Source organism: Pteropus vampyrus, unplaced genomic scaffold (genome assembly GCF_000151845.1).
Source record: "Pteropus vampyrus isolate Shadow unplaced genomic scaffold, Pvam_2.0 Scaffold749, whole genome shotgun sequence".
NCBI classification, from domain to species: domain Eukaryota; kingdom Metazoa; phylum Chordata; class Mammalia; order Chiroptera; family Pteropodidae; genus Pteropus; species Pteropus vampyrus.
Genome location: NW_011889530.1, coordinates 1,602 through 6,214, shown reverse-complemented (window position 1 = coordinate 6,214; position 4,613 = coordinate 1,602). Strand labels below are relative to the sequence as shown.

The following is a 4,613-nucleotide window of genomic DNA, read 5'->3' as shown; positions in this document are numbered from 1 at the left end:
TAAAAAATTTCAAGTGTTTCTTAAATTTCATTATTGTTTAATCACAAACAGATTCTCTGCACACTAATGTCATCTTTATAGTCATTGATGCTGTATATATATGTGAATTTATCTAAATGACATACAACAAAATTTGAAGTACACTAAAGCCAAGGATAGGAAATATATAAGGAATGATTTTCAAGGACAACCCTCATATGTGAGCACTTATTTCTACTAAAGAAGAAAGAGAAAACCAAAGAGTGACAAAACTCGTGAAGATAAATATCACATAATATTATTTTCTGATTATGAACATTTAACTGAATTTAGAATCTAGATTACATAGTCCTGCCTTGTACAGAGTATTCAAGATATTTTAAATAAATGACTATCTAGCATTGCTTTTGAATACCATAAGGTATATTTCCTACTTCTTAATTTCTTTAGAATTTTTTTTTCCTTAAAGAGGTAAGAGTAATTCTTATTCTATATATTTTTTATTAAAGAAGTCGCTATATTTTCCTGTGATCATGGATTTGTTATCTCTAATTTCCTTGTTCCTTTGATACTCTTCAGTCAAGTTTCTCTAAAGTAAGCGTGTATAGAAAGAGGTAAATAACACAAAAACAAATAAGAGAACAGTTCTAAGAAGAAAAAAAAAATGTCTTACTGAGAAATACTGCTGAAGGTACTGGAGTGTATGACCTCACAAGTCAATTTCTTGATCCAAAATATTCACACAATGCTGTGTGCCATTTACTTATTTCCTTTCTCCAACTCTTCTTTTCTTTTTCAAAGTACCCAAGCTACATAGAACCATGAAATCTAACACGTGTATCAGAATTCTTCCTCATTGGACTCTCAGATGATCTAGAACTTCAGCCTCTGCTCTTTGGGCTTTTTCTGTCCATGTACCTGGTTGCCATATTGGGGAATCTGGTCATCATCTTGACTGTCAGCTTAGACTCCCACCCCCAAATCCCCATGTACTTCTTTCTCTCCAACCTTTCCATGGCTGACATCTGTTTTATCCCTACCACCATCCCAAAGATGATTGTAGGCATCCAAACTCACAGCAGAGTCAAATCCAATAAAGACTGCCTGACCAGATGTCTTTTTTGATCCTTCTTGGATGTATGGATGGTATGCTTCTGACTGCAATGGCCTATGACTGGTTTGTGGCCATCTGCCACCCTCTGCACTACTCAGTCATCACTGACCCATGCCTCTGCTGCTTCTTAGTTTTGGTGTCATTTTTTATCAGCTCTTTTGGACTCCTAGCTGTACTAATCAATAGTGTTACAACATACTTGCTTCAAGGATGTAAAGTTTCTAATTTCTTCTGTGACCCTTCTCAACTCTTTCGTCTTGCCTGCTTTGACACCTTCATCGTTAAGATAGTCATGTATTTTGTTGGCGCTATCTCTGATTTTCTCCCTATCTCAGGCCTATTTTTCTCTTACTATAAAATTGTTTCCTCCATTCTGAGAGTTCCGTCAATAGGGAGGAAGTACAGAGCATTCTCCACCTGTGGCTCTCAACCTGTCAGTTATTTGCTTATTCTATGGAATAGGCATCAGTGTTTACTTTGGATCAGCATTGTTGCCTTCCCCCAGGAATGATGTGGTGGCCTCAGCCATGTACACTGTAGTCGTCTCCATGCTGAACCCCTTCATTTATGGCCTGAGGAACAGGGACATTAAGAGTGCCCTAGGGAGACTCCAGAGCAAAACAGTCTGGTCTTAATATCCATGTAACTGTTTTTGAAGTGTGATTGGAAAACCCAGCAAAACCAAACATGAAAACTGAATACTGTGTGTTTGGTCACATTCATTTTAGTCTCATGGTTTTTATTCCTCTCCAGGCTTCACATGTGGGTGTCACTTCTTTTGATTTATCTTTCATTGAATTGGGAGAGCATCTTGGGATCCTTTGTACATCATAATGAATGCATGAGAGGTTCTCCTCAACCACTCTGGTATGCAGGTGAAATGCACGACTCTTATTATTTACTTAAACTCCATATCCTTCTCAACAGTTTCTGCATATGTTCCATATAAATTTTGCATCTGTCAAATTTATTTATTCAGATAATTTATGAGGATGCAGGTAATGTCTGTGGATTTTATTGGAATCCTTTGGTGAGTTTTATAAATACTGATGACTGGATCTATTGAAGGAGGTCAATAAGAAGGTGTGACTTCCAGTTAACCCAAGAGCTGGACCTGGGCAATTAGAGTCAGCTTGCCCTTCCCCTGTCCTTGGAATGTTCATTCCACTTGCTTACTCTCCACTAGAAACTGGTCCAAAGATCTAGCCTTGACCATGTAATGTGTTGTTGAGACCATCTCGTTGTCATACATGACTGAACCCAGTTAAGGCCTCTTTTATACATAAATATTTAAGATTTGGTGGGCAGGTGTGTAGATCTTCTGTTGTGGCCGCTGAAGACAAGCCTTGTATGTAAATTCTTTAGCTTCAGAAAACTTTCCCATAACAATCTGGAGTGATCTGATTCTCCCTTTGGTCTCAATATGGCCCTCTGCACATGGGGACAAGTTTCAAATTTCACCCTGGAAGCCCCAGAGATTGCAAACCAATATGGTCTCCCTTGCTAAATATTGACCCTATATGCAGGGGTTTATTTCTAGGCTTTTGATGCTGTACCCTTGGTCTCTGTGTCTATATTGAATCCAGTCCTATGTCTTATTGTGGCTGATACTGGTAGTCCCTGCTCCTCTTCCTTGTGTTTAGCTGTGTGTTTATGTCTAAACTTTGCCATCCTCTGGGTTGGGTGAAGCAGAAATAGGTCCTTCCTGTGCCTCACTAAAAGGCAGGGGATGCTGCTTGCACACTCTACTTTCCCTTTTCCTATGAGGGTAACAACTTCCTCTAGCTGGGAAGTTCCCTCCTGGTGCTAAGTAGTGCTGGCCTGTGTGGTGGAATGATGTAGGAAGCCGTTCTTTTTTTCCATTGTTTGGCGATTCTCAAGTGTTTTGTTCCACTGCATTGCTGAAGCTTCCTAAAAGGACTGCTGAGCTCTCCCTGTGCTGTGTTTGTTCACGAATGGCCGTCTAATCGTTGAATTTTGAGGGAAAACAGAGGCTGGCATCTGCTACTCACCATCTTGGTTTTGTTACACTTCCTTCATATCAGTTAATGACAAACCAGTTGTTAAATTCCTCATCCAAACTCCTATCACCCAGGATAACAGTGTGGCTAGGATATATCAGGTTGCAAAGTACTGTCATCCCCATATGAGCTCACTTTATCAACTGAAAAAATCTGAGAAACTACAAATGGCCTCAAGCACAATTATTTAAACTTTAGGATTGGTGAACACAAAGTAAGCTAATGAAAATACATACTGGAATAGGATGAGCTCTTCTTAATGAGCAGAAATCACAAGCCACCTGGGACATTTGTTGACTTTGGGTACAGAATGGTTGCAGATGGGTGTGATATCAATGCAGGGACTCTGGTGATGGAAAAGAAACCATGCTGGCTTTTTTTGACTACATGTCCTGAAGAAACATGCTGGGGTCCACAGTGACACCAAATCAGAGGCAATTTCTACTCATAAGCCAGTTTATCTGCAAGGAAGTTTTATTGAGTGCATCTTGGTTGTGGACTACGTTGGCAAGCAGAGAGACATCTTTCCAGTCCTGTGGTGCTTAGAGGCAAATGTCTTGAGATTGGGAGAAGCCTGTGTGGTGGTCAAATTCCAATATTCACCCAGTCGCCTCCATTTCCTATATCTTGACCCATCCTCTTGAGTGTGTCCTGGGCCCACTGACTCGCTTCCAACCAACACATGGCAAAACTAATGAGATGTCACTTTTGAAATTAGGGTACAAAAAGTCTCTGGCTTTCATAATCTTGGCACTTGTTTTTCTGTCACCTATTTGTTTGTCCTAATGGGAGCCAACAACCATGTGTGATCTTCTGTGTGACAGGGAACTGAGGAAGGCCTCTGGTCAACAGCCTACAGGAACTCATCTTTCTAAAATGAGTGGACTTGGAAACAGGTCTCTTCCCAGTCGAACTTTGAGAGGACTGCAGCCCTAGCTGACACCTTGAGTGTACCTGTTATAACTCTGGTTTATTTACGAGAAGTAGGAAGTTATAAATAAGTGCATAAAAGTCCATAGTTTTCTAATACCAACATGGATCAGTGAGAAGGAAAAATCAGAACTTGGGCTGTCATTTAAATAAGCAAAACAAACAAACAAACAAATAAACGAATGACAAAATACCCTTAAGGGGAAAAAGAAAGTTTCTTTTAGAGACAGAAATATTTTATTAAATGAGAAAATGGGAATCATTTCAGATTCTTGTTAAAGAAAACCTAATTCTCCCCAATTTACATAATAATAAATGGATTTGCAGATATCTAAGTCAAAAAGTCATAGATTGAAAAGAAAAAGAGTCTGCATTTTACGTTAAGATCCTTGAAACTGGAAGTCAGATGCGAAGTGTACAGCCGAACTTTCTCTTGAGAAAAAGGGCCCAGAGCCTTCTATGTACATTCACTTTTCTCCTTTTCCTCTTCTGTCAATGTTCGGAGGTCCTAAGAGACTGGGAGAACATGGGCCAATTTTGCTAATTATGAGCTCTGTGTATTGATCTCT

The 4,613-nt window shown here is 39.5% G+C and overlaps 1 pseudogene; it reads left to right on the top strand.

Annotated features, from left to right (window-relative positions):
- Positions 1 to 891: 891 nt before the first annotated feature.
- On the top strand, positions 892 to 1,728 carry LOC105309489 (annotated as a pseudogene).
- Positions 1,729 to 4,613: the final 2,885 nt, after the last annotated feature.